The following is a 24268-nucleotide window of genomic DNA, read 5'->3' as shown; positions in this document are numbered from 1 at the left end:
TGTTTAACTATTCTAGAGCATCTTCCAGGAAGTTTCCAGAAGCATGGGCTCTGCCTAAGAGACAGAGAGGCAGGCAGAAGGAATGTGACAGAGACAGGCTGGAAGCTGGATTCGGAGACAAATAAAACCAGTGCAGGCCAGGCCCCCCTGCCCTGCCAGGCTCGAAGTCATTGCACCAGTCACAGGACCTTGGTCAAACCCAAGCCTCGATTTCCTAATAGGTAGCAAGATGCTAGTGATATCAACCTGGGACTGAGTTATGTGCATGGAATGTCTAAAGTCCCAAGCACAAAATAAAAGCTAAATAAATGTGAGTTTCCATCCCGAGAAACGTGAGCCCATCTCTGTACCTCTCAGATTTCTTCCACCTGTTATCTCCTTGCACTCACCTTTCTGCTCTTTGCTCGGCTCTCTCCACAGAAATACAGGGGGAGCCACAGGGAGCTTCAGATGTCCAGTATCCATGCGGGAAAAGTAAAAAGAAAGATGAAATTAATTTTAACTAACATATTTTAACCCAACATCTGAAATCATATCATTTCAATAAATAAATGCTATGAAAAGACTGATGTTTTACATCATTCTTTCTTTGTTCTTTGAAAGTTTCAACGAAGTGTAGTCCTACCAAAACAATAAAGCAGTATTTAATAAAATATACATATTTTTACACTGCTTCAGTTTTTGAATTTAAGTTTTAATTAATTAAATTTAAATGCAATTAAAAACTCTGTTCCTCCACCAATATTTTTTCACAGAAATAGAGCAAATACGAAAATTTGCATGAAACCACAAAAGACCCCAGATAGCCGAGGCAATCTTGAAAAGGAAGAACAAAGCTGGAGGCATCACAATCCCAGATTTCAAAATATACTATGAAGTTCTTGTAATCAAAACAGTATGGTACTGGCACAGAAGCAGACACGTCGATCAGTAAAACAGAATAGAGAGTCCAGAAATAAACCCATGCTTTTATAGTCAATTAATCTACAACAAAGGAGGCAAGAACATACACTGGGGAAAAGTCGGTCTTTCCAATAAATGATGCTGGGAAAACTGAACAGTGCTAAAGAATGAAACAGAACTCCTTTCTCATGCCATACACCAAAAAAAAAAAAAAAAAAAAAAAACCTCAAAATGGATTAAAGACCTAAATGTGAGACCTGAAATCACAAAACTCCTTAAAGAAAAGATGGGCAGTAATGTCTCGGACATCCTCCTTAGTAACATTTTACTAGACACGTCTCCTGAGGTAAGGGAAACAGAGGAAAAAATAAACTCTTGGTGTTACATCAAAGTAAAAGGCTTTTACACAGAGAAGAACCACTAACAAAATGACAAGGCAACCTCCTGAATGGGAGAAGGTATTTGCAAGTGATATGTCCAATAAGGGGTTAATATGCAAAATACATGAATTACTTCTACAACTCAACACCAAAACACTCCCCAACAATGTGATTTAAAAACAGGCAGAGGACCTGAATAAGCATTTTTCCAAAGAAGACATACAGATGGCCAACAGACTCACTGAAAAGATGCTCAACATCACTCATCATCAGGGAGATGCCAATCAAAACCACAATGAGATATCACCTGTCAGAATGGCTCAAATAAAAAAGATAAGAAACAGTAAGTGTTGGTGAGGGTGGGGAGGAAAAGGAACCCTTGTGCTCTGTTGGCGGGAATGCAAACTGGTGCAGCCCCTGTGGAAAACAGTATGGAGCCTCCCTAGAAAGTGAAAAATAGAACTACTTCAAGATCCAGTCATTCCATTCCTGGGCATTTACCCAAAGAAAATAAAAACACTAATTTGAAAAGATATATGCACCCCTTTATTATTGCATTATTTACAATAGCCAAGATATGGAAATAACCTAAGTATCCATCCACAAATGAATAAAGAAGATGTAATATATGTACACAGAGGAATATTACTCAGCCGTAAAAGAGAACAAGATCCAGCCATTTGTGAGAATATGGATGGAACTGGAGAGTATAACACTAAGGAAAGGATTCTGAAAGAGAAAGACAAATACCATATGATCTCACTTACATGTGGAATTTAAGAAAAAAGACAAATGAACAAACTGAGAAGAAGAAACAAATGAACAAAACCCCTCTTGAATACAGAAAATAAACTGGTGGTTACTGGAGTGGAGGTGGGTGGGGGGATGAGTGAGACAGGGTTAAGAGTACCTTCATCATCATGAGCCCTGAGTAATGTATAGAATCGCTGAATCACTAGATCATATACCCAACTAATATAATACTGTATGTTTACTTTTATTTTAAAATATATGTGTGTTTATATATTATGTTTGTATTAATGTATTAATATAATTAATATTGCATTATATTACATGATAACATAATTAATATAATATAATTAATACTAATATAATGCATAGTGAACATATATATATATATTTTTTTTAATTCATTTCCTTTATGGTACTGGCCACTTTTCAAGCATTTAGTAGCCACCTGTAGCTAGTGGTCTCCATTTTAAATAGTACTGTCTTGGGTTGAACATTCCTTCTTCAGGAAAGCCATTCCTACCCTAACACACACACACACACACACACACACACACACACACACACCTGCCCTGTAGATTTGGTACCTCTCTCGCATAGCGTTTATCAAAGCTGTAATTTTTTTTAAGATTTTATTTATTTATTCATTCATTCATTCATTTATTTATTTATTTTACAGACAGAGATCACAAGTAGGCAGAGACGCAGGCAGAGAGAGAGGAGGAAGCAGGCTCCCCGCTGAGCAGAGACCCTGATGCAGGGCTCAATCCCAGGACTCTGGGATCATGACCTGAGCCAAAGACAAAGACCTGAACCCACTGAGCCACCCAGGCACCACTGTAATTTACTTTTTAATTTGCAATTAGTTGCATAATTTCCTTCCTTAGACTGTAAGCTCTATAAGGGCGAGTGCCATGTTTTAGTTCCCCACTATGAATAAGTGCCAGGGGGAATAGTAAGTGCTCAATGAACATTTGTTGGTTGGATGGATGGAGGTTTAGATAAACAAACAAACAAGAGAGAATGTGTGCTCTGGGGGTAAGGGGAAGGAGGAGGTGCTACCAATGAGAAAGCAAGGAGGCTTCCTGGAGGAAGTGACTTTGTCTTCAAGGGCCCTTTTTGGCCCTTAATCTTCAATCATACCATCTGCAAGAAAGGAAAGGACTGGCCACATCAGGCTGGGGCTGTAGGGGGTGCATAGTCATGGGCAGTCTGCCTTGTGAAGCTGGAAGGCTTGAGAAATGGGTGATTGGAATGGTCTCAGGGGTGGTCTGAAGAGTGCCAAGATAACCACAGGGCTCCCCTAGGCTGGGCATCATGCCCACTGGGTGAAGTTGAGTTTCCTGAGTGGAGCCACGCCAGTCTTCTTCCTGATTCCAGTGGCAGCAGGAAGTGAATCTCAAACAGTTTGCAAGCACAGTGTCGTATGGATGGAGGATCCCAAGAGAGTTCATCGTGGGTGTGGACCCCAGCCCTGGCGCAATGCACTGAGGAGCCCAAGAGACAGAGGAGCAACAATAGTCCTTAAAACCCAGCCCCTTCCAGCAAGGACCCATGACTATTCCCCCACCTCATCTCCTTACACTCAGCTTAGACAAGCCACTCCTGTCACCCTATTGCTCCTCCAACAATGTGTGTCTCCCCAAGATGGTGACCTAACTCCCTGAAGGCAGGAACCATTGTCCACTTGCTCCATGTCTGAGTCCTCAGTGCCTAGCACAACGCCCAACACAGAATAGCCTCCCAACACGTTTGCAAAGTGACTTCATTTCATTATGAGTTTGCTTCTTCCTACCACAGCCCTCTACAGGACACCAGTTATGTGCCAGGCCCCAGCAAGTCCCCGAGGAAGTGAGCAGTGAGCAGGACAGTCTCTACCCTCCGGGAAGCTATGTTCTGGAGGGAAGCTTGCAAATAAAGGAACACATATGCCCCATGACTTCAGAGAGGGTTAACTGGGAAGACCTGGCGGGGATGGAGGCACGTGAGCTGAGACCTGAATGAAGGGAAGCCATGGTGCCATCCTGGGGAAGCGTGCTGCAGAGGATGGGTGTTGAGGCAGGATGGGGTGCAGTTGGATGACAGCATGGTCACTGCATGGGAGCAGGGGGAGGGAAGCAGACAGTCGTGGGAGAAACCACAGGGCTTCATCTTGTGGGCTGTGGTAAGGAGGTTGGATTGCAATCTGGGCACAACGCATCAAAAGGCTGAGGGCAGAGGTGTGATGAGATCTGAGTTGCAAATTAAAAACTCACACACAGGTGGCTGGGAGCTGGGTGGGAAGAGGGGCCAGGAGGGGCTCAGCAGGGCGATGGTGTAAGGGGTGGGAGGAGGGAAAGAAAAGCAAGAGGCCATTGCAGCTGTGGAGCCTGGGGGAGAGACAGGGATGGTGGGGAGGAGGAGCTAGGCATTTGCAAAGTGTGTGCATGGGGAGGGTTTCCATGCTGCATGGGGTAAGGGCAATTGGGAAACAATGGAGAGGAGAGAGAGGGGGAGGGTCCCAGCGCTGGGGCTGTGATCTGGCTCTGCCATCAATTTGCAGGGTGACCTTGGGCCATCTTTCTGGGCCTCAGATTCCACAACTGGACATGGAGAAGTTTGGGTCAGGTGACCACTAAGGACTCTCTTGCCTGACTGTTCACAAGCTGGGTTCATTTCCTGCAGTCTGGGGTCCCTCCCAGCCCCAGCCCCCTTCACACAATGTCTGCTGAGCCTACTTCCCCAGCAAAGAGCAGGGTCAGCATCAAGGTCGTGAGACCCCTGCAGCTGTGGAGGGACCAAAGCGGGACAGACTCACACTTGATGTCCTGCTCTGCTACTACTGTCTGGAAACATTTAATGATTTTTGAACAAGGGGGCCCTGCCTTCTCAGTTTGCACCTGGCCCTGTTAGTTACGTGGTTTGTGTTCCCGAGTGCCCTTGACCTCCTCGGTGAGCTAAGAACTGCCACAGACATGGAAGCATCCTGCAGCAGGGAGGGGAGGAGCCCCTGAGGCCACTGCGCACCAGGACTGAGGACCCCAGCTAGGCCCCTCTGTGGCCATCACGGGCACCTCCCCACACCTCCCAGACACTCTGATATCCCCCACGGTCCCAAAGACTTCCCCGTTCCAGGACGGAAGACTTTGACCACTTGGATGGACTGACTCTAGTGACCCCACTCCCACAAAGCAAAAGAAAATAAAAGCAAATAACAGGAGATGACAGGTGAAGATCAAGGCTCAAAGAGTGGCTTTGATGATGGACTTACGGGTTCCATGCACTTGAGGAGGGGGGCACATGTGTGGGAATGGGAGGAAGAAAGCGAAGCCAGGGGAGATGAAGTGACTCGTTTGATAGAGACCCGCAGCCGCACGGGAGCCCACGGGGAAGTTCCAGGAAGGTGCCTTTCAGAGAAAGAAGGGCTTTCTAACAATGACCGCTCTCCAATAGTGAAACCTCTTACCTTCTAAGAGGGAACTTCCCCTCACCAGGGGCGTGCAAATCACTCATGTCACGAGACAGGACGCGTGTCACGGATGCCAAAGAAAGGGACTAGGGAAGTGTGGGGTTTTTTTTTTCAAACTATTGGCCAAAATGCAATCCTAGGGTATTAAATCAGTTGAATGGACCTAAAGCAGCATTATTTTTTTTTAAGAATGGAAAAGATAGGAGACGAGACAAGAGAAGACAAGAGGAAATGCCATGGGTTTATCTCACGTAGTAAGGAAAAAAGCTGGATCTTGAAACTTTCCGTGTACGCGCGCGCGCGCGTGCGTGCGTGTGTGTTTGCACTGGATGGCAACAGAAAGGCCATTACTCACCATGGGTGCTAGTCAGAAAGACTGAAAGCCTCAGGAAGTTCTTCTTCAAGAACCTTCCAACTTTGCAGTCATCGGAAGCAAGGTTTTTAGATTTTATGTGTGAAATTATGAGACTGGAATTCTAAGATTCATTTCTTTCTTTTTCATTCATTTATTTCACATTTATTTAATAGCTCTTGTAAGCCATGCTGCAGTGCTAGGGGTATGGAGATAGATCAGAATCAGTCCCTGCCCTCAAGTCAAGTGATGGAGACAGATATTTAAGCAGATCATTATATACAGTGTTGCAAGTGCTTCAGTAAGCACTTGGCCAAGATGTGTGCATAGTTTACCCAAACCTGTGAGGGAGGTGCTTTTCTCAGCACCAATCTGCAGGTGAGAAAAAAAAAAAAAATCAAGACTCAAATGGTCACACAAAGGAGTAATCAAAGACATCCAGCAAAGCCCTGATTTGCACCCAAGTCCACCTGAGGGTACAGGTGGGGAAGTTCGGAGGGTCAAGGAAAAAGGGTCTGTATTGAGCCGCTGGGATTGGTTAGGGAGAGTCAGGGAAAATGTCACCGTTCACCCTTGAACGGTCATGAAGGAAAAGTCGGAGTCTGATGGGATGCCCAGGCAAGGTGGCAGAGGCATTCCTTTCTTCAAGAGACAGCCAGGAGCCATGCTGAGAATAGAGAAGGGTGGGATTTTAGAGCGGGCAGCCCTGGTTTGAACTTTAGTTCCAGCTTTTACTAGGTGTGTGACCCTGCACAAGTTGCCTACCCTCTCTGGGCCTCCATTTTCTCATGGGAAGTTAGCATTAGATTAGAGACCCCATAAGTAATGTATCTAGCATTAGCACAATAGTGGGAACTTCATGCTGATTACAACCCATTGATGAGGTTTCCCTGAGTTCAAATCCCATCTTTGGCAGTTACCATCTACCCGGGTGACCTAGGGCTAGTTACTCACCTCTCTGTGCCTCATCTTTAAAACCACATAAGGTATGAAAATAAATCAATGCATGTGAAGTGCTTAGAAGAGCATCAGGCACAAATCAGGTGCATGATAGAGCTCGTCCACCGTTAATATTTCCATGTGCTACACGCTGTGTTAAGAGCTTTATAATTTTATTCATTAATTAGATTAACAAATGACTGTTGAGGGGGTCACCATGTTGCAGGCAATGTTCAAGGTTCATCAGAGAGTCTCATTAATTCAGCACATGGCTGGAACCCTGAGTGTGATACTGAGGTCATCTTCTGGAGGGAGCAGCAGTGGGGACAGGATTGGGTGGGAGGTGAGATGGGTGGTGAGAAATGAGGCTGGAGAAAGGAGATGGTTCAGATAATGAAAAACATTTTATGTCACATCACCCTATAAGCAGGGGAGAGCCCCAGGTGATTTTCAATCTGGGGGATTTTTATTCTTAGAATTTATGATTCCCCCGGTGCAAAACTCTAAGTCTAGATGCCGAAGTCTTTATGATCCCAAGATTAGAGTCCTATGATTTTGTGACCCTTAATACTTCTTGCTTGCAATGGTAGATTGATATAAAAAATGGCCATAATCGGAACTTCTGGTTTCAACTCTGACACGTAAAGAGCTTAAAAGCCATTACTTCTGTCATAACAATAAGAAAAAGTTGGGTGAGCTGAAAAACAATGACTTTTCTTGAAAGAGAACTGAGGCTGCAGGGCAAATGGCCACCCCAGAGTCTGAGGAGTCGGGTGCATCCAAAAAGATATGTCACCCAAAACTGGCTTAGCTGTAGCAATGCCCAGAATTGATGGGAACACCTAGGCATTAATTCTGATGAATTGCTGAAGGGAATTTAGACACCAGCCTAAGATACAGAAGCCCCTGAGGAGCCCTGGTCATAGGCAGTTGGGAAGACCTCTTACTTTTGCAGATTTTTTCCTCTGGGAAAGAGAGCTCTCCAAGAGCGGCCATGGTGAGGCCCTCCTGGAACCTTTCCCCTCAGTTCCAGTGGATAGGACTTTGCCAGAGCGCAGGTCAGAGAATTTAGCCCAGCTAAGGCCAAAGAAATGCTGCACAACTCCAGACTTCGCCAGACTTCCTGTTTCAGTGGCCGGGGCGGAGGGTGGGGGGGCGGTTTCCAAGGTTGGAGAGGGGGGTAGAACACACACACACACACACACACACACACGTCGTAGACCACACAGTAAATAAGCTGGACTGTTGTAGCCAGAGAAGAGACCAGAAGCGGGGGGAGGGGAGCTCTACCTCAGAAGGAGGAACAGAAATACTTCCAAAAGGCCACACCTCTGAGATAAGAGGAACTCTACTAAAAGCCTGAAACTTCATTAGAAGGTTCGGAATGTACACCCTCCACTCAGCTCTACCGGCACATCAGTAAGCCTCCCATATAATAACAGTGGATTACAGCTGAAATGGCTGTAAACCACATACTTTTCTGAGGAAACAAAGGGAAACTCCAGAGCCAAAAAGGAGAGAACAAGGACACAAAGGAACTTGAACACCCCCCACCCCCCCACCCGCGCGCAGCACCCCTCCTTCCCGTGCCTAGAGCTACAAGCATCAAGAGCAGCTCAGTGCGTAGAAAGATTAACAACAATCCTCACACCAAAGTTCTATCCCTTAGTATTTACTATCCTATACAACATGTCCAGCTTTCAATGAAAATTTACGAAGTGTGCTTGTATTCGCTTCCCCGAGGCTGCTGTGATGAATAACCACAAGCTCAGTGGCTTAAAACAACAGAAATGGATTTCCTTACTGTTCTGGAAGCCAGAAATCCATAATCCCTATCACTGGGCTGAGACTAAAATGTCAGCAGGGCCACCTCCCCTTGAAGGGACCCTAGGGGGGATTCTCTTCTTTGCACCTTCCAGCTTCTGGCAGCAGCTGCCATTCCTTGACTTGTGATGGAGTCACTCTGTTCTCCCCCTGGTCCCCTCACCTTCTCTTCTGTGGGATTCCTGGATGGATGTGACTGCATGCATCCTGGGTAATCTTCTCCTCTCAAAGACAAGACAAGACAAGACAAGACAAGACAAGACAAGACAAGAAAAGAAAAGAAAAGAAAAGAAAAGAAAAGAAAAGAAAAGAAAAATCACGGACTGCAGAGACAAAACAGACATGAGAAGCAGACTCAGATATGACACTGATGCTGGAATGATCAGACAGGGAATTTAAAATAACTACAACTATAATGTGAAAGATTGTAATGGAAAAACTTTCCCCGGGATTCTATATATGTTAGGCCACACACACACACAAAAAGTCTTAATAAATTTTAGAGGATTGAAATTACATGGAGAAAAGATGGCCTTTTAACAATCAGTGCTGGAACAGTTAGATGTCCGTGTGAGTAAAACAAAAAGATCCTTGGTCTAGGCCTTGTACTTTTACTTATGAAAAATAACTAAAGAGAACTCAAATTGATCATAGACCTAAAGGTAAAGCACAAAACAATGAAAGTCCAGAAGAAAACAGGAGAAAATCTGCTTGACTTTGGGTTTATGGTGTGTTTTTAGATACAATACCAAAAATGCAGTCCACAGGAGAGAAAAAGGTGGTAAGTTGGACTTTTTCAAGCTTTTGTTCTGTAAAATGCACTGTTAATAGGGTGAAAAGACAGGCCAGAGATTGGGAGTAAATATTTACAAATCACATCTCCAAGGAAAGATCATATCCAGAATATGCAGAGAAGTTCTAAAACTCGCCAAGAAGAAAACAAACAATGCAGTCTTAAAATGGGCAAAAGAGGGGCGCCTGGGTGGTTCAGTGGGTTGAGCCTCCACCTTCAGCTCAGGTCATGATCTCAGGGTCCTGGGACCGAGTCCCACATCAGGCTCTCTGCTCAGCAGGAGCCTGCTTCCCCCCCCCCCCTCTGCCTGCCTCCCTGCCTACTTGTGGTCTCTTTCTCTCTCTCTCTGTCAAATACATAAATAAATAAAATATTTAAAAAAAAATAAAATGGGCAAAGGATAGGAACAGACACCTTCCCAAAGAAGGTACACAGGTGGCATCATTTATCTTCAGGAAAAACAAATGAAAATAAAAATACAAATGAAAACAACAACTACATGCCTGTTAAAATGGCCAAGTTCCACTGCCACCACCCAACCCCCCCACATACACACACACACACACAAAATTGGCAAAACCAAGTGCAGATGAAGATGTAGAGGAGAAGACACTCTTACGGCTGTTGGGAATGCAAGATGTCACAGTTACTTTGGCAAACAGTTTGGCAGTTTCTTATAAAGCTAATCATAGATTTACCATATGACCCAGTAATTTACCCAACTGGTTAGAAATATTATGCTCACACAAAAGTCGCACACAAGACTTCTACTCCTGATAAAGCTGGCAACAGCAAAGATGTCCTTTACTAGGGGAATGGATAATGGTGGTCCATCTATACTATAGAGTGGTCTTCAGTGATCAAAAGGAACCAGCTGCTGAGCCAGACAACAGTATGGATGCATCATAAATGCATATTGCTAAATGAAAGAAGCCAGTCTCAAAAGGTTACATACTATTTGATCCCATTTATATGATTAGCAAAAAGGCAAAACTCTAGAGATCAAAGACAGACCAGTGGCTGCCAGGGATTTGAGGAGAAAGGGATAGTGGACTGGGTGAAGCCCTGTGGATATTTCTGAGCCACGAGACCATTCTGCACAGCACTGGAGTAAAGGATATATGACTCTCCATTTGTGAAAACTCACAGAGCTTGACCGAACAAGAATCAAAGTGAATCCTAATGTAGGCAGATTTTAGAAAAGCGTTTAACTATGTTACAAACATAGGGCATCATCTCACTGAATGATGGGGACGGTAGATGCAAGGACCTGAATAACTTAAGAAATAACTGTAAATAAGACGAAAGACCAAAGAACTGTCCGTAAGCGCTGTACTCTAGTTGGTGAAGTTATTTCTCATGGGAATATGGGTTGACAATTCTGAAACTCCTGTGCATGGGTGCTAGAATTGAACAGTGAAATAAATGAGTACACCAGATGGTAGGAACAGGCATCTCACTGTTGAAGTGGGGGGTTATAGATAAGCGGGGGGAGAATGACAGAATGAATGGCGTGAGTGGATTTGAGTTGGAGGCAACAGCCTGAACTCATGATTAGGTTCATGTGGATACTAATGGATGGATATGGAAAGAGTGATAGTGATTTGTATACACAGGCTAGTACGTGTGTATGTATGTATGTATACACAATACCCACTAAGAATGGACCTCAGTTGTCACAAGCACACTCAGGACCTAGGTCTTGATTTTTTACTTGCATTTTTTAAAAGATTTTATTTATTGATTTGACAGACAGAGATCACAAGTAGGTAGAGAGGCAGGCAGAGAGAGAGGAGGAAGCAGACTCCCTGCCGAGCAAAGAGCCCGATGCGAGCCTCGATCCCAGGACCCTGAGATCATGACCCTAGCCGAAGGCAGAGGCCTAACCCACTGAGCCACCTAGGCGCCCCTGGACCCAGATCTTGATTTTTTAATACAATTTTCCAATAAAAGGAAACAGGCTCCTTGGAGAAATGGCTGATTCTAGAGCTGGAGAAGAAAATAAAGTCGATGAAGTTTGAGGCTTTTATGGTGCCAAAATGTAAGGAAGTGTTCAAAAATAAAAGTAAAAACAAAACAAAAATGAAGAGATTATATCACAAGGGCGCAGAAGTCAACACTCATCTTGATAGCCCAAACTGGAAAAATGTGAGCAACAAAACAGACAACACAGTATTAGATGGTGATGCAAAGTATAATTAAATACCAGTGAGTCCACACGGACATAATAAATGATTGAATAAACAAATAACAGGACAATTCCAAATAACTTACGTAGATTCTGCCCCCTTATGGAAGCAGAGATTAACTTTTCATCTCTTAAATGTGGGCTGTGCACAGTGACTTCCTTTTACATAGATGGAAAGGGGGAGAAAACAGTAACATTCCAGCAAAGAAACCTGGCAACCTCTACCTTAACTAGGTGATTAAGGTTAACATCATTAATGGTAAATGATGCTGATAGCTTTTTCTCTTGATGTCATGCATTGAAAAGGACACTGGGCTTCTGTGGTCTTCTTCCTCAAAACCCAGAACTCTGTCTAATGGTGAGAAAAACACCTGACAAACCCTAATTGAGGGACAGCCTACAAAAAAATCTGACTAGCATGCCTCAAGACTGTCAAGGAATCAAACACAAGGAAAGTCTGAGAAACTGTCACAGCCCAGAGAAGCCTTGGGAGCTAAGATGATTAAAGGTAATACGGTATTCTGGATGGGATCCTGAAACAGAAACAAGACATTCAGGAAGAACTAATGAAATCTCAATAAAGTATGGAGTTTAGTTGATAGTTAGCCATTGGTTCTTTAGTTGGGACAAATGTACTCCAGTAATATAAGGATTACCAATGGGGGAAACTGGGTACAGGGTAGAGAGGAACTCCCTGAATCACCTTCACAACTTTTTTTTTCTTTTCGGTAAATCTAACTCCTGTAAACTAAAAACATTATTTAAGTATATTTTTTAGTGACCGCAGTAGTTCATGTCCCTGACCTCATACCCTTTGCAATATAACTTTGCCTCTCCTCCCTTGGAGAGCTGGTTTCTATTTCCCCATTGAATCTGGGCTAGCTCATGACTTGCTTGGACTCAAAGAATGTGATACCAGTGGAATGTGAGACCAGTCAAGGAGTCTCAACAGGCCTTTGCAAGTTGCCTGATGATGAACCATGGCCCAGGCACCCTTCTTACCCCCAGCCAATGGCCAGCCAAACGCCAGCCACATGACAGAGCCGATGCTTCTAAACTAGCACCCCCCACCCCCACAGACCTGCCCTCTGATCTAGACACAAGAGGGCAAGACAAAAGGAGCCTGGCCTCACCCCGATCCACAGGGCCACAAGTGATTTATATAAATAATAACAAAATCTTTTTGTGATACGGCAATAGCTAAGTGATTCATTCACATCTGAGCATAATGGTGTGTGTACAAGGTTATTTGTTGTAATGATATGATTGTAAAAGATTAAGAGCCTCCTAAAGGCTCATCAGCAGGACACTATCAAATAATGATGAGATCTGTACAATGGAATATTATGCAGCTGTTCAAAAGAATGAGGCCTCTCTGAACCATGAATCACTATAGAAAAAATCCCACGATGCACTTTCTGAGTGAAGTCGCGAGATGCAGAAGAGCATATAGGGGAAGCTGGGGATCCTTTAAAATATTTATATGTGCATAAACTTTCAGCTGGAGGATACACAAGAAACAGACAATGGCTGCCTCTAGGAAGGGGAACTAGTCGGCTGGGAACAAGGGGAAGGGACATTTCCTTTTCACTCTACCATCTTTTTTATCTTTTGAATCATGTAAATGTGTTATCTATTCAAAAATAAATAAAAGCAGAATGACAAAAACCCTCCTGTGCCTTTCAATTTCGGTCTATTATTCTCTACTCCCAAGATTTCCCAGATCCACGGGGCTACAAATAGCTGTGGGGGAGCCAAGCTGTATTTTCTCCAAGCAGCCTCCAACGTGCCAAGTGAAGCCAGTTTCCTTGTTAGCGAGCTTTGCCAGGCCCGCACAACCTCGCCTGCCCACTGGGGGGCAGTAGGAGGCTTCCTTTCCGATAAGAAACTGCAGGGAGATCAAGGTCTGCCCTGAAGGCAGGCTCCTACAGAAAGGACTGGGGCCTTCCCTATTAAAATAATAACAACAAAACAATTAATAATAATTATATTATTATTATTAATAAAATATGTGGTTTCGAGTCAGGACAAAAACATCCCAGAACCCCCTCCAGGCGCTGGATCATCCAGCGATTGACCACAGTGTCCCTAGGGGAAGCCTGAACTTCTGGGGTTGGGTCAGGGGTGGGGGGTGGGGTGGCAGAGAGGATGGGGTGGGGAGAGGAGGGAGATGACCGGAACCTCCTAGTCCCTCGCCTCCCCTGGGGCTCTATAAAGCCTCTGGGAAAACTCGACCTTCAGGCAACTCAGACTTAGATTTGGAGGGCTTGTCATTGACCGTCTGCTGCGACCTTGAAAAAGCCCCTTTCCACCTTGAACCTGCTCCACATTTGTGAACTGGAAGCGGTGATTGTAAGAAAGAATTAAGCAATTAATTTGGGCCACTGAACTAAGGACCTTCTAGACTGCTTTACCCCCATTCTACAGAAGCTGGGGCCCGTGCGGCAGAGTGGCTTGCTCCTAGCTACACAGTCCGCAAGGGGCGGGACAGGATTTGAATCCAGGTTTCCTTGGCTCCTAACGCCCAGTTCTTACCGCTGAACTCATCCAGCCTCTGAGGGCTGCCTAGAGGGAGTGCACAGGAGAGGTGGCCGAGAAGGCGCGTTGGAAAGGGGCTCGAGGCCGCGTTCACGACCTAGTTGCTTCTGTGTGCCGGGCGGACGCGCATCCCTCAGGGAAGCTGCTTTCCCCTGGAGACAGACTGCGTGACCTTTGCGCCCCCTTGGGACCCGCGAGCAGGAGACCTGCGGCTTGCGGGGCTCTGCGCCCCCCCCGGATAGTCTAGATGAACGCGCAGCGCCGCCCTCCCCTCCCGCGGCCCGGCGCCCCCACGGCCCGGGGTAGGCTGGGCAGGGCTCGCAGCTGCGGGGCCGCCGGCACGCTGCGCTCCGCAAACCCCGCGTTTCTGCAAGCGCTGGTAGTGTTTGCGTGCGCAGGCCTCTGTTCGCGCACTGGGGACCGAGGGGACTGAACGGCTGCTTTTCAGCGATCGCTTCTGTCGCGTCTTGAAACACAGGCGCCGGAACAAAAACGCGCCACGGCGGAAACCCGCGCTCAGCGCGGTTCCTCTGCAGGTGCAGCGGGACGAGTTCCTCCCAGGCACTCCGCCCCTGCCTCAGTTTGTTCGTCTGCTCGGGGAGTTGGTGGGTAGAAGGGCTCAGCCCAGTGCCAGGTCCGAGCAGGAATGCGTTTTGGTTTTGTGTGTGTGTGTGTGTGTGTGTGTGTGTGTGTTGTGCTCCCTCCCCCCACCCCAGGCACAGCGGGAGGCAGCGGGGAGGCTGCGGTGGGGAGTTTGTGCTTCCCAGAGGAGTAAAACAATAAACAAGTACAGGAAAAAACAGACAAGATAATTTGAAACAGCAAGTTTTAATATAATAGAAGCACTAGTATACAGCTTGTGCCAAGCTCCGTTCTGAAAGCGGTGGGATGTCTGTTGCCCCCACCCCCACCCCGCAAGCTCACGGAGAACCTGGGATGGAGTCATTCTCACCCCCTTTCACATATGGGAAAATGGAGGTTGACTCGCCCATTGGAGGGAAATGAGAAGTTGAAGAATCTACTCAAAGCAGTTGAGAAATTTCCTTGAGTGTCCAGGCGATGGTGGAGACCGGATTTGGACGGCTCCCAAGGACTGGGCTCCAAGTGTGGCCTCTTAATGCTCCAGTCTGTCACTCGGGCTGTGCGATGTCAGAAAGAGAGCCCCTGAGGCTAGAGCGGAGAGCTACTCCCAAAGGCGTGTCATGGACGGTCACTGCTGAGGGAGGCCATCAGCCGAGGCCAGAGCAATGGGAATACCCAGCCATGCAAAAAGCTGGGTGTGCCAGGAGGCAAGAACAGCAAGGGCAACAGCCCTGAGGGGGAACAGTGGGCTGATATACCCATTAAACACAAGCAAGGTCAAGGGTACAGGAAGTGATCCAAAAAACAGCAAGAGGGGTGGGCGAGGAGGCCCCCGGTGGCCAGAGGCCAGGTGGAGCAGGTTTGGCAAGGAGATGGGATTTCTTTCCTGTTATGATGGGAAGTCCTGTTGGGATGTCCGCTGAGGGTGCTGAGATGATGAACAGCTTGGACTAGATGGTCGTCCTCCCGGCTCTGCCAGGCTTCCTTGGAGAAAGAAGTTGGCCTCTTAACTCCCAAAAATACCCCCTTGCCTTTGGATCTCCTGGCCTCTATGAGATTCTTGATGACATTCACCAGCCCTTGGCCTCCAACACAAATCTGGAGAAGTCAGATCAGTGAAGCCCTCATTTTATAGAAAGGGTGACACCGAGACCCAGACGGAAGGAATGGATCAGGTATCCTGTTGATATGTTTCAGTTACCAGCATAGGCCTGACCTGACCCTTAGACCTAGGCAAGGGGGACCAACCCTTGCTGTCCTCACCAGCTAAAGGGGGCCTCCCCTGCTCTTGTCCTCATGAGTTAAAGGGCCTCTCTCGGGCCGTCTTCTAGTTGTTTTTCCCTACCCCCACCCCAGGGCCAAGGAGACACAGCCAGCCATGCCTTTGTCCCCTTTCTAGATATACTGTGGGTTCCCAGGATCCCTGAAATTCAAAGGTCCCAAGCCTGCTTCCAGGGCCTATGGATTCCAGGGCCTCTGATTCTTCCTGTTGTGTTCTCTGAAGGCAGAACAGTGGACTGGGGGAGTCAGGGTCGGCGGGGGGCAAAGGGCAGTGTGGCTCGTGGGGGTGGAGGGAGCTTATAAAGGCATAGGATGTCTACACATACGCACGTGGGGTCTGCGTGGCGCAGTGTGCAGCTGGGGAGGGAAGGGGGCAGGCTCGGGGCCGGGGGCCAGCTCTCCCCATTCCCACGGTTCTGCATTTCAGGGCAGGCATCTGAGGAGTCTGAGATTTCCAAACTGAACCTGGCTGTTATGAACTTATATTCATCGAGGAAAAGAATAGAGCATTTAAAAAAAAACAATATATTAGCCTGATGTGTAATGTTTAAATATTTAGATTTGGGGAGGTGTGGATGAGTGGGCCCCCGGCCCTACCAATATCAGGAGCAGGTCTGGCTTAGCACCTAGGAGATATTCAGTATTTATCAACCAGATGGATTAATCTCATTTAATTTAATCCTCACACAGACTCTACAAGGGAAATAGCATCGTCTGTGTTTTATTGATGAGGAAACTAAGCTTGGAGAGATTTAGTGACTGGTCCAATTTGTCACATTAGAAAGTAGCAGAGCTGAGCCTCCAGCTCTAACGTATCTGATTCTAAAAATCCATTGCACTTGGTTCCTGACAAGTTCACCCATTATGAACACATGAAATGTATTATAGCAGCTTGAGCATGTCACTTGGTCTTTTTAGATATGTGCACTGTTTATATTACATGAAAAAGGTCTCTTCTTGATTCTTAGTCTATCCCCTAAGGTACTGTAGGAGGTAACAGCGCAGGCATTAATGCTCTGTTGAATAATTGTGGGGAGACTGAGGCCCGTGAGCAACAGCCCAAGGTATCACCAAAGCTTAAACACATAGGGTTTACTTTTCTTGGATGACAAGAAATCCGGAGGCAGCCAGACATCCAGAGGGTGTAATTGTTGTGCCGTCCTCAGCAAATATCTTCTACCTCATCTGTTCTGGTTATTTATTGCTACACAACAAACAAACCCCAAACAATAATCATTTTATTATTTTCTATAATTTTGTGGGTCATAAATTTGGGCAGGGCTCAGTTTGGTAGTCCATGGGCATTGACTGGTCACTTGGTCATGTTCAGCTGATAGTTGGGTTCTTCTGGAGGATCAAGATGGTTTTACTGGGAAGACTGCAATGCTGAGCTCATTCATGAATTCTCAAGGCCTCTTCAGGTGATCTTTCCAGAAGAATGGTTTGACCTTTTCCATGGCAGTTCATGGATACAAGAGGCCATAATGGAAGCTGCCAGTTTGCTTAAGGGCAAGGCCTAGAATTAGCAAAGCATCATTTCCACTATCCTCTGTCCAAGAAGTCACAGGATGGCCCAGATTCAGGCAGAAAGGAAGTATACTCTGCCACATAAAGTCTTCCTCTTGAAGGAAGAAGGACTAAAGAATTGGTAGCCATCTTTAATTCATCACATGGTCCAAAATAGCTGCTGAGATCCAGTCATCATATCGTAAATTCCAGCCAGCAGAGAGGAAGAAAGGAGTAAGGCGTATACCCTCCCTTTTAAGACATTTTCTACAAGCCACACAAAACATTTCTCTTCAGTAAGAACTCACCATACCTAGGCCATACCTAGGATATGGAAAGGAAGAAGGGAAGTGTAATCTTCATTCCAGGCTGCTATGTGTCCCACTGAAATTAGGAAATCTATTGACTAAGGAAGAGGAGAGAGTGGATATCGAGGAAAAACTAGAAATGTGTCACGCTGTTGGATTTTTTGCTAACAGCAAAAAAAAACACATCTTTTTTTTTTTTTAAGGATTTATTTATTTATTTATTTATTTGAGAGAGAAAGAGAGTGCACGAGCCGTGAGGGGTCAGAGGCAGAGGGGAAGAGAGGGAAAGAGAGAGAGAGAATCAATAAGCAAACCTCCCTCCGAGTACAGAGCCTGACACAGGGCTTGATCCCAAGACCTCAAGATGATGACCTGAGCTGAAACCGAGTTGGCCACTTAATGGACTGAGCCACCCAGGCACCCTGAGCCAAACGCATTCTTTTTTTTTTTTTTTTTTATAATTTTTTTTTAAGATTTTATTTATTTATTTGACAGAGAGAGATCACAAGTAGGCAGAGAGGCAGGCAGAGAGAGAGGAAGAAGCAGGCTCCCTGCTGAGCAGAGAGCCCGATGCGGGACTCGATCCCGGGACCCCGAGATCATGACCTGAGCCGAAGGCAGCGGCTTAACCCACTGAGCCACTCAGGTGCCCGCCAAACGCATTCTTAATGGACATGTTTCAATTCCAGTCTTGTCCCCCCGATACATCCTCCACACTGAACCAAAACAACCTTTCCTTTTTAATTATTTTTTAATGTTCCTAAAAGGTAAATCTTTCAATCATTCCCATGCCAACAGCAAGTTCTGAGGGTTTTTTTGTGTGGGGATCATGGGATTTTAATGCCTAAAATAACAAATTCATTGGCCTTACCAAGCACCGTATGAACAAATCTTACTCTTACTCTGTCCTCACAGTAACAGGATGAGAAAAGATTATACACGAGGAAACAGGAGCCCAGAGAGGCTAAGTGGCTTGCCTCGGGCCACACAGTGAATAGATGCAAGGTGGAGATTCAAACCCTGTCTGTCAGATTTCAGGGATATCCTGAGGCACCCACGTATGTGAACCCCAGGGACCATACATTGGTAACCACCCCGGAGTGTGGACAAGGCCCATGGTTGGAGTGGAAGTGTTAGAAGAGGTGAACACAAGCCACGAACCTGCAGGTCCTCCCCCGCCCCCCTCCCTCCGCAATCTTTTGGTGGGAAGTCAGACGGACATATCTCAGGAATTTAAGCTGGCACCAGGAACTCATGTCATTCTATTTCCTTTATACCCTGAATGAACTCCAGACCAGGAATGGGAAATGGTAGAATTGGCATCTGTCAAATAGGAGGACTAATCCCCGCTCTGCTGACTTATCCAGGTGTGGAGGACCACACGGGACAAGGGATAGGAGTGACCTTTGCAGAACAGAGCTGGTGAGGCATGCAGAACCCACTTTGGCAGATTGCATTGTCAATCTGGACAGCAGAGGGGGCTGGGATGGGGATAGGGGTAAGCAACGTGCTGCCCCTGCTGGGGGACTCCTAACCACAGCCTCACAGAAGAAGTGGCCCACGGTGGGCAGTTACACACAGACGGCGTCAGGGGACATGGTGATTCAGAGCAGTGGTGCCGGAGCCAGCTAAACCTGTCTTGGAATCCCGGCACCACCTCTCATTAGGTGAGGGACCCTTGGATAAGTCATAATTACCTCCGTTTTCACATCTAGATGGTGGAATTAAACACAGAAACTGTTGCACTGGCATTATGTGAAGAACGGCGTGAGAACCTGCCTTTAAAACACTTAAGTGCAGATAAACTGTCCAGCCAGTAGTAATGACAACAGTGATTATACTTTTAATTACATTTTTCAATGCAGCGCTAATTAAATATGTCCTATAGGTGTTTCATTGGCTAGCTTAGTACTCTTTGCTGCAACGCTAAGATGTAGTTAACATTATTAATTCCCCACTTAGAGATGTAGAGATGGAGGTGCGGTTGGATGGAAAGCTGCCCAAGGTCACCATAAGTGGGGGTTGGGAGCAGGATTTGAACCTAAACCCAAGCTGTCTGATCCAGAACCCACCTTAGCCAATATGCCACGCTCTTGTACTAAGATTGCCCTCCTAGTGTGGACCTTCTATTTTGTGCCCACCTCCACAACTGCCCCAACAGCTGATTGGAGCATGAGAAGTCACCTGACCCAAAGGTTGCCAAGAGATAGGCTGGCCAGCAGCCAATTGATATAGCCTGGGGCAGAAGCTCCTCCCAGGAGGTCTGAGCACAGTTACCTAATCAGCGCCAATCAGGGCCGCCAGTTTGGGTTTGGATCCAAGGGAGTACAGGCAAATGCACAAAAGCTGGAAGACAGGGCGATTATCAGTCGGTGCAAAGACAGTGTGAAGGTGCAGGGTTAATGAGGAAGCCCAGACTTCTGGAGGGGGAAGGGGGGAGGAAGACCAGCAGACACCTGCTGCTGAGGGGGCCATGAGCGAGCTCGGGTCCCAAATGGTCTGGGTCCCGAATGCTCTCCCAGTGGCTAAACTGCATTGTGTGGGGCGTGGTCAGAATTCCTGCCTTCTGATCCCTGAGTGTAGCATAATAATCCCCGTGGCTCCGTGCAAGACCCAGGCCAGACGCGGGCGTGAGGAGGCCAGGAGAGACAGCCGGGTTGGGTTCCTGGTACAGGAGAAGCCTAGGTCAGCCCTTGGTCCACTGCCGGTCTATGACCAGGCTCTCACACATCATCTGGGGGGATGCCAGGCCTGGCCTCTCTGCTGCACCCCAGGTTCATTTGTCCGGTGGATGGTTCAATATCTGCATTTGGTGTTGCCCACGCATCTCAATTTTAACCTGTTCCAAACAGAACATCCCACCATGCCTCCCAAACCCATCCCTTCTGCAGGATTTCCATTTCAGGAAATGCCAAACTTCCACTTCTAGTTGCTGAGATTAAACATCTTGGCGTCATCCCTGACCCCTCTTCTGGTCTCATACTCCAACATTCCTCCAGCCAGCAAAGCCCATTGGCTACCTTCCAAGCATTTCCAGGGACTGACCACCTCTGACCACGCCCACCAAGACCACCATGGTCTGGGTCACCATCCTCTGTCTCTTGGGATGACTGCAGTAGCCTTCTCCAGCTTCTGTCCTCGCTTTCTGCAATCGTTCTTCACTCAGCAGCCAGAAAGGTCCCGTTAAAACAAAAGCCAATCTGCCCATCCCCTTGCTCAAAACCTACCAAACACTTCCCTTCTCACCCCAGAAAAATAAAGGTCTTTACAAAGGCCTTCAAGGACTTACACTCTGCCCTGACCAGTTTCTCATAAACATCAGCCTCCCTGACCTCACCTGACCATCTTGTCTCCACTCTCCCTCTGCTTCCGCTGCACAAGGAGCTCACTGATCTTGGAAGGAATGTTCTCACCACGGGGTTTTGCATTTGCTGTTCCCTCTGCCTGGAGAATTCCTGGCTCATGGGTCACCTCACCTTGTTGGGTCACTTTGACAGATTCCCTGGGCACTTTACTAACGGCTGTTCCTCCTTACCAACGACTATCACCCACCCCAGTCTACTTTCCTGGTCTATTTTTTTCTGCAGCACGAGCGCTACATGTCACAATCTGACTCACTATCCATCATACTTACTGTTTATTATCATGGCCTGCGCTAGATCGTGCGAACCCAAGACTTAGAACACAGTCCCCGGCACGTAGGAGGTGCTCTGTGAATTTTCGTCTTCGGAGGAACAAAAGAACAACAGAAGAACACAACGAGGAAAATGAGGACTTCCTGGAGACATTCTGACCCAGCTGCCCCTCTCTGGGTGTTCCCAGACTAGTCATTCACCTCCTTGATCCTATCAGGGGGTAAGTCCCAAGGCCCCGCCCCAGACATGAGAACCAAGCAGACCAGTCATGGAGGGATTAGTACAAATAAGTGGCGATTTCTTTATAAACATGACTTTTGTTTCCCCTTAATACTAAAGTCCTGTGTCACAGCTCTTGGCTGTCCTGTCAAATCACATTTTACCCCAAGAGCTTGGCGCTGCAGCTCTGTGGTCCAGCCAAGGATCTGGTGTCACGGAATCCCTGGTGAACCATGTGGGCCTTACAGGAGGTTCCCAGGGAAGCTGGGGCTCATCGCCTCCCTATAGCACATATCTCAAACCCCCTCACACATGAGGGACTCCATGCTGCTGACGGAGGAGGCCGGGAACAGGTAATGGGGTTGTTGTGCAAGTCCCCTCACTTTTCTGTAGTTTGAAATTTTCCTTAAAAGAAAAAAAAAAAAGTGTTTTCTCTGAAGTTCCTGCTCCTGAACACATCCCCATAGGACTTGCGATCACCCTTCCTTCTCTACCATCCCCACCCACAAATTATCTTCCCCTCCCCTCTGCTTTGACCAGAGATCAGTTCAGCTTCCCTTACCAGCAGCCTGTTGGCATCCTGGAGTCATCTGAGGACACTTAGAAACCTTTGGTGCCCTCTTGTTTCCCCATTTCCCGAGATTTGGAACCAGATGGTCTGGTGTGGGGGTGCTGGGCACTGGGTGTAGTGAATGCTACCGTGGGCATGCTGGCATTTTCCCGAGTTGAGCAACCATCTTGTCAACCAAGACCAGTCCCTGATTTTGGGTGGCACCCAGGGGCCTCCTGGTAACAGGGCCCAGCTTTCTTGGAAGGCAGCTTAGCAACACCTTTTGTCACCTGAGCCCCTCCCTGGGGTCTCCCTGGGGTCCCACCAGAACTGACTTAAAGAGTTATTTCTTTCAGACCCAGACAATGTACTTCATTCGCCACCAGGCCGTCTGGTGGATGACGGTCTTTCCATTACCTTATGCAACGTGGGTTCGCGGTCACCGTTTGGAAAGCACAGAGAAGCTCACAGGAGCCGACCACAGCTCTGCTTTGGCCCAGTAATTCTTGAACAGAAAGGATCCGTTGTCACTGAGTTGCTTTAAGGGAACAGCTAAAAAACACATTCAAAGGGCCCTGATGATAATGAGTATGCTAATGTGATTTCCATTGGGTGCCTGTGTTCCCTCCAAAAACGCTGTCTGACCTTCCTCATGGATTCAAAGCTTCCATTGAAGTCGACAGGGGATTTGGGTTAAAATAACATCAAAGTTTTCACTTAAATGGGTGAAACTGGGGAGTCGTGAATTAAGGGTGAGTTTCACAGTGGCCTCGACACTGCTGACCTTGAGGGGAAGATGGGTGCTCAGGTGGGTTGTTGAGTGGGGCTTCCAGCCAGGCAGCTGTTGCCTTTGGGTGGGCTGATCCAAGTGGTCAATGGGGGTCCCTTTTACAGGACCCACCAGCTTGGGAGGCCTGAGTTCAAATCTCAGCTCTCTACTCAGTAGCCAGATGACCTTGGGCAAGGCAAATCATTTCTCTGATTGAGCTTCAATGTAATCTGTAAAATGGCACAGATGAAACATCCTTTGCTGAGTTGCTTCCCAGATTAAAGAAGTCTGTCTGGGGGTGCCTGGGTGGCTCAGTGGGTTAAAGCCTCTGCCTTCGGCTCAGGTCATGATCCCAGGGTCCTGGGATCAAGCCCCGCGTTGGACTCTCTGCTTGGCAGAGAGCCTGCTTCCTCCTCTCTCTCTCTCTCTGCCTGCCTCTCTGCCTACTTGTGATCTCTGTCTGTCAAATAAATAAAATAAAATCTTTAAAAAAAAAAAAAAAAGTCTGTCTGCAGGAGGAAGCTGGGAAGTGGAGGACATTTCGGAGTTCTCCACCCTCTCACCGAGTCGGTGGAACAGCCTCCGGTAGGGAGCCCAGCCTCCTGCCTCCCAGCCCTTCCTTCTTTCACTCAGTCACTGTCTGGGTGCTGGGGAGTCAGTTATGAACAAACCAGATGAGTTCTGCTCTCATTGAAGCCATCCTTCCAGTGGGGGAGAAAGACACCAAACCTGGGCACAGAAATAAATCCCCAAGTGGTGACAAGCGTGACGGAGAAGAAAGAGAAAAGTCCCGGCAAAGGGGGCAGAACTTTAGAATCAGACAGACCCGAATTCAAAACCCAGCTCTCCCCTTGCCGGCTGTGTCATTCTTGGGAGAGTAATTTTATCTCCCTGACAATCTTCTCATATGTTCAGTGAGATCTGCTGATCATTCATCCACCCATTGAACAAATATTTATAGGATTCTGTCTTGAGTCAGGCATTCTTCTGCATGTTGGAAAGCTGGCAATGAATAAAACAGACGAAAATCCTTGCCCTTGGAAGCTTAAGCTCTAGAGGAGAGAAACAGGCATGGAACGAGTGTATGCATTTCGGGTGATGAAGGAAAAGCAAGGTAAGGAGTGGAGAATTGATGGAGAAGGCTGCCTTTTCATGTAGGGCGCTGGGGAAGGGCTCTGCGGGGAGGCAACATCAGAGCTGAGGCCTGAGGTCTCGGGGGAATTAGCCCTGTGGGCATCTGGAAGAAGAGTTTTCCCAGCCAGGGCGGAAAGCAAGGACAAAGGTCCTGAGGTAGGTCTGAGCA

At 47.0% G+C, this 24268-nt stretch overlaps 1 long non-coding RNA gene across 1 annotated transcript; it reads right to left on the bottom strand.

The window, feature by feature from the left end:
* Positions 1 to 21416: 21416 nt before the first annotated feature.
* On the bottom strand, positions 21417 to 22705 carry LOC309871878. The gene is made up of 2 exons (XR_014315543.1): positions 22614 to 22705; positions 21417 to 22051 (listed from the first exon to the last, which is right to left on the bottom strand). It is a non-coding gene; the product is annotated as an uncharacterized lncRNA (long non-coding RNA).
* Positions 22706 to 24268: the final 1563 nt, after the last annotated feature.

The sequence above is a fragment of the Mustela nivalis genome (assembly GCF_964662115.1).
Source record: "Mustela nivalis genome assembly, chromosome: 8".
NCBI lineage: Eukaryota > Metazoa > Chordata > Mammalia > Carnivora > Mustelidae > Mustela > Mustela nivalis.
Note: the sequence above shows the minus strand (reverse complement) of the source record. Positions and strands in the feature narration are given on the sequence as shown.